The sequence below is a fragment of the Danaus plexippus genome, chromosome 11 (genome assembly GCF_018135715.1).
Source record: "Danaus plexippus chromosome 11, MEX_DaPlex, whole genome shotgun sequence".
In the NCBI taxonomy this organism is placed as follows: domain Eukaryota; kingdom Metazoa; phylum Arthropoda; class Insecta; order Lepidoptera; family Nymphalidae; genus Danaus; species Danaus plexippus.
In genome coordinates, this window is record NC_083544.1 from 2,591,047 (window position 1) to 2,597,706 (window position 6,660).

The following is a 6,660-nucleotide window of genomic DNA, read 5'->3' on the forward strand; positions in this document are numbered from 1 at the left end:
AATGGATGTTTCTGGAATTGTTAACCGAGTTTAAAATAAAAAAATATTATAATAAAGATTTACTGTATGGCGAATTAGTATAATACTGGTTAGTCTGTAGTCAAGTTTTTTTGCCAAACAAGTTTTACCAAAAAGATAATAAATAACCATACTAAAAGCATTAGCTTTACAGTGCTTTGGTGGTTTGATAAATAATAAAATTTTATGTTATGAGTACAAATATAATTTTAAGGTATCTACATGGATTGACACGGCCATATATTCTTTGCCTTTTTTGACCTTTCGGCTAGGTTGCACTGCCCGTGGTCACGAGCTAACAGAGTTATACCCGTTTTTAATTTTATAATTATATTGATGCAACGTCAAAGTCTCAAAGTTAGTATACTATCAGTAAGTAAAGTAAACAAGACTTACAAACAAATTTTATAGTATTTTTTATTAAGATATCCAATACTATTAAATTATTGTTTATAACAGGCAGTCATATTAAGAATATTTTAGTTCTTTGATCTACAGTACCCTTTATTGACAGAATCAGCAAAAAACAGCCGATAATTGGAATGTAGTTTTTTGCATGAACAGATGTAATTGTTATTAATTTTTATTTTTGATTGTTTACAAACAGGTTTCACTAGTAAGCAAAATATTTAAGTAATGCATAGAGCGCATTGATGGTAGCATATTATTAATTATTTTGAATAATTCTTTTGTATATTATTATATAGATTATTTTTTTGTATTGTTACATTAATTATTATTATTATTAATAATATTTTTTTTTTCCAGTATCCCAAAAAGTTTCTCAATAAGGTAAACGGTTGACTAATATCAGAAAATCCATTTTGGGTATAATAATAACTAGATACATATTTAAATAAATAATATGTACTTTCATGTAGGTTTTATAGAATACAGAGCTACACACACAAAAAATACTTTTTAAACTACATGAATACGATTTATATTATTTATATATCTTATACAATTTAATCAGATTATAATATAAACTCCTGGCTGGAACAGGCTACAGCTAGCCTTGGGGGCTTAATAGCCCCCCCCAAAAAAAAAGTGCTGGTGCAGACGGCAAGGGAAAACCACTGCAACTATCTTCCCATGAAAGTCATCATGCACATGGATCGCTGATACGTGATGAGCACGACGTGTCTGCAAAGACTTTTGCGACGATGATGATGATAATATAAAAATTACAATAGATAACAATAAGAAAATCCGCTTAGTATTTCAGAAATAATATCGATTAACTTTATTATTTCCCAGACATTTTAAAGTAAATCGTTATTTATAATTTTGATCGCATTTTGTAATGTCGGTACACAAGTTAATGGTTGCTATACGAGGTGATTTCGTCTCGCATTTCTACTGAAATGGGTCAAAATTAACATTTTCAGTCGAGAGCCCCATAATTTTGCGCCAAGATGTGTTCGTTACAGCAGTGAATATCAAGTTAGTTTGATTAATATAGTATTTTCTTGTAAAAGCAATGTAAAATATTTTTTCTTGTAAAAAAAATCGATAAAAAAAAGCAATTTATTTCCATTTATGTCATTTGACAGATTGAATTGAAGTTAAGTAAAAAATATGTTGAGAAGGAATTGATTCATAAGTATTATTTTAAGTCTCTTGCTATTTCAACGTAGACTTACGATGCAAAGTATATTAAGTGATAGCAATAATAAAATTATTTGGTCTAAAAGTCTAAAATGTTTGGACTCTTTAATGCCAATGACCTATATATATTCACAAAAATTACTGGCAAAGGTGCACAGTACTACAGAAATTTATATAAAAAAATATACAGAATCATCCGATGTTTATATTAAACTTATATATTAAAGATCAAAACGTCTCATCATTCCATGGATTCATCGCGCGAGTGCTGTGTCCATTGCGTTGCAGGGAGAGGAGCTTCCACGCCCTCCTCCGCCGTCCAAGCTCCTCTCTCTATCTAAACAAATTTAAAACGAACCTATTTGGGCTTCCTTCGAAGTACGTTTTAAGAATGAATTGACGTTAGTTCTTGAAAGGCCTAAGTCTTTTAGTAAGTTGTAGAGAGATTTAGCTGTTACAACTCTCAGCCCCACTTCTACCTTGTACAAATTTACGACGTATCTATTCTTAGTGAGTTCGTTAGTGACCTCGTAATACTTATTGACCTTGATGATATGGTCTTTGGTGTTGTTGGTTTCCCAAGGAACCGTAAGCTCTATTATCAAAACGCGCTTTGAAATTTGCGAATACTATAATATGTCGGATCTGGATGCCGACGTACAAATATTCTCTGGGACTTTATATTGTTTCTCAGACACATCCATCGTTATAGTCCAATCAGGAGCCATTTTGAGGATAGAGTATATCTTGACGTTTGTTTTTATAGCCCTAGTGCCTACTCTCACAAAACCTATTGATCGCTTCTTTGTGGTTATTTATTTTTGCGCCCTGACTACCGAAAGGCTAACCGCTTCACGTATGATTTCTAAAACCCTGTCGTGACGACCGCGAGTATTGACCTCTATCCAGGAGTGCATTAAATCCCAACAACAAATCCTTAGCAGTTCTAACTGCTATCCCACAGATATAGCAAAATTTTTGCCATACCTTTACCTCGTCTTACTAGATGAGTCTGATCTGAGAAAGTCATTTCGAACGTACTGACTTAAAATTTTAGCAGTGTTGCCGACCAATCATGAATAAAGGTGTGCCATTTTAGTGTTATGGAATGCAAAACTCTCTTATGTATAACCACTCGTTTTGCATTTATAAACTCATTATATGGATCTTATATTTAACATTCGCGTCTTGCCAAAATTCTGAAAGGCCTTCTTTAGTTATTATAGAAAATTTTAGTTTTGAGTAATGCAACGCGAGCATATCACTAACTGGTGTTGGAAAGTTATACCATTTTACCGCGAATAATATGTTGTATAGACTCGAACGCGATCTCTAAGTCTATCTAAGAAACTGTAATTTGCCTCTCGCTTTTTCTTGCATCTTTTAATCTTTCCGACAACAAAGTGTTGTGTTCTAGATAAATACCTAGTAAAAATACTTTCTGGTGATTTGACCTAAAAAATGTACCTGTTGTTAAGCATGAATCGCGTCATTCTCGTTTGTAGAACCTAGTAAAAGATTTTATTTATAGTATTTGTTAAGTTTATTAACTCGACCTTTTTTGGGAATGAGGACAAAAATTTCTTTACAGAAGGACTCTGGGATTTATTTTTTTGATCAAATTTTACCGTATATATTTATAAGATGTTTAAGAACCGATGACATTTTTTAAACACTATATTTGTGATACCATCGGGTACAACGGCAGATTTAGAAGATTTTCTCTTTATGTGAGTACTTATTTCTTCTACCATTAGTGGAATGCCGTGGAAGTCGATACGAGGAATTTCAGGTTTTTGTACATCGGGATTCCTATATAGGCATTATATATTCCTAATACTTTTGGGCATTTCATATGTGCTCTTAAAATGGTCGTAAATTTATTAATTGGTCAAGAAAAGTTTTCCATGTTCTTTCTTAAAATTGGTTTTTGAACACTCAAGAGGGTTTTTATCAAAATATACTTCTTGTTTTGCCCCGTCAAAATTATCGCGATATTCTGTGGTTTTTGCAAATATTCCTTGAATTAGTTTTAGAATTGACCTTAACGCCCTAGCTAGTTGATGACTGAGATGATTGTCGCTGAGGGCTTAGGCTATGCGTAGATTTTTATCTGGATATTGCTCGTGAAAGTAATCACAAGCAGTATTTTGGAAAGCTTCTACTTGCGTATTCAATTATTGCTTTAAACCCTAACAGGACCGCTAAATTATCGTCTAGAACTTTCCAATTCGATTGTTTTATATTTGGAGTGCAAAGACGTGTCCGAATATCATTGGACTCCTGGAAGTTTTCAGTTGATGGGATACATGAGCGTCAATTGTATCCGAAGTGAAAGTCGAAGAACTTGCCGACGATTGTCGTGCTTCAAAACCATTATGTATTTTTAGTTGTTTGATATACCAAGCTCGTTTCTTGTATTTTTTCCGCACGAAGGGCATTTCAAGTCTGTATTCGCGCCGTTTATATCAACCGGTGGACAGATCTTTCGCCCCCCTCTCGGACTATACCATAGATATTTTTGTACGTTGGATTTTTAGAAGAATAATTACCGGGCTAGCCGTTGCCTGGGTGTCTTTTCAGCAGTCATAACATGACAACAACAGAATAGTTGCCATTATTTTTCAGACAGTTCGTTATAAGTTCTTGAAGTGTGTTTTCACTTTTATGGGACAACACTCTTTCTTTAATTTGATGAGACTCAATAAATTGGTTATATTTAGCTTTGATTTAACCATTGTAAAAAAGATCGCTTACAGATAAGTTTTAAAGTTCAGTCACATTCAAATTTACGTATTTTAACATTATCTAATATTATAAATCACGTTCAAGGGTTGACTTCTTTTTTTCATTTCGTTATAGTATAACCTATGACGCTAATTATGTTTTTGTAACTACAAATATAGTTTTCAATGTTCCAATTATGAAAAAAATTTTTTATACCTGCTCAAACCACAATATTATTGATTATATAAAATGTTGTAGTTCACCTACAATATATTTATTGATAAGAAACACTACGATATTACCTTAAAATATCGATTTTTTTAAGCTCATTTAAAAAATAGGTACGTAGAACAAATAGGATAAAATACTGAATACAATTGTCATAACTTGAGTAGTCGTTTCTAGTTGATAAAGCAAGAATGTTAGGTAGTCTAAGCTAAAAACGCTATCTTATTATGTTATAAACACAGCTTTGCGTGTAGTTATATGATTACTCGTCCGAGCCATCAGTGGTAAACGCAGGAGTTCTTCAAGGGTCTGTCGTTTTCGAAACTCCATTTTGGCCGCATATAAACGATCTGCTTTTACTGGTTGTTTTTACTCCTAATGGTATTATTAGTTCCTAAAAGCGCTGATGGGCGCAAGTCGTATTCATTATAATTTTAAGTATAATCTTAATTGGGTTTTTGAAAAAACAATATAGATTTTTTATTTATTTAAAAACTTTAAAATAAATTATATTTAAAATAACCACGTGACTACGAACGCGCCACGATTGGTCACATGCTTATGACGTCATAATGTTAAAAGAGTTTGAAGATAGTACAGTGTCAACTCAACAGCTTCCCTCGTGAAAATATCCGAATTTTAGTGTAAAAAAATTAATAATATTAAGTAATTCAATTTAGTCATGTGTGATAAAGGATTTATAAAACCTAATTCTGATAAAATACCTGATGTGAATATATTTATGATAACCAATTTTTTTTTAAATTGAGTTTAGTTTTTTTTTTTGTTATTGAATTCTATTTATTGAATTTATTCCTTTACATAAATAATTGTTGATTGCTATATTATTATAAAATACTTACATCAAAATGATCTTCACAACAAAAAAATGTTATGTTGTTTTGGGATTAGGTCGTCGCACTGCTTGGAACCATTGATTATGACGTTTATCATCTTGAGAAACATTTACAATATTTTTTCGGCGGTTGTTTTTGTAGTATTCGTACATAACGGCACGAAGCAAGCACAATAAGTTTTAAGGTTCGACATTTTTAATATATTTATCCATATATAGACGATAATAACGAGATATTATCGGTTAAACGTCAAAACATTGTATCATCTGTGTGCTACAATGAGGAAAAATTTACATTGTGACGTCACACGCGCTCGGGTTTGCTCGGGAACTGTCGGCGTGTTTTCGGTACTGAATTCAAAAATTTATTTTTAATTTGATATAACTTTTAAGTATACCGAAAAAAAAAGGTTTTGTTATTAAACTTATACACAAGCTTTTTTTTTGATCTTTCAATTTATCACAAAAAAATTTTTTTTACAAACCCAATTGTTGTAATAGACTATTAAAGCGCCAGTCACAGCTCACAGATATCTCAGTAGTGATTTTTAACATTTATTAAAATATTTTCAAACACAATAGGCGTTACTAATGTTTCGCCGTTTCGGTTTAAAATAACGGGTATTTCATATAAAAATTCTTTACAGCTTTTAAAGAAATATTACTTACATGTTTATATTTTGAATTGTTTGTAATCTTAATACAGGAGTAGGCGTATTCGTGTCTTAGATGTGTTAAAAGTATATCAAATCAAATATCTAAATTGAAATTGTTTTTCAATTTTACTTTTAAATTTAACGTTTGATTGATTAAGGTAGTCATGAAAATAAACCAAACCAATAAACGAAATGGTTTTTTATTTATCCTTTTCACAAATGCTATTTAAATATGTTCATTTAAAGTGGAATATAAATAAATTTAATCTTTAAATCGCAATTGAAACTGCACGGTTATGCCTAGAAATATTTTTAATAAACCATAACATCTTTTATTCTGAAACGAATGTATTTTAATTACTTAAATAATGTGTAAAATTTAATTATGTTTTTTAGTTATATATAGTATATATATAGTATATAATATTCTTTAAAATAAAAAAATTTGGATTTTAACTAGCTTTTATCAAAAAATCGTGTCCCAACAGCTTTGCTAGATACTAGTAATAAATGTGTGTAGTAAATGTTTTATAATCGGCGGAGTCAGAGTCGTGACATTCGAAA

General features: G+C 31.1%; 1 long non-coding RNA gene across 1 annotated transcript; it reads right to left on the bottom strand.

Annotated features, from left to right (window-relative positions):
• Nucleotides 1-4,826: 4,826 nt before the first annotated feature.
• Nucleotides 4,827-6,248, bottom strand: LOC133319048 (uncharacterized). The gene is made up of 3 exons (XR_009752743.1): nucleotides 5,926-6,248; nucleotides 5,448-5,791; nucleotides 4,827-4,987 (listed from the first exon to the last, which is right to left on the bottom strand). It is a non-coding gene; the product is annotated as an uncharacterized LOC133319048 (long non-coding RNA).
• Between the last annotated feature and the right edge of the window lie 412 nt (nucleotides 6,249-6,660).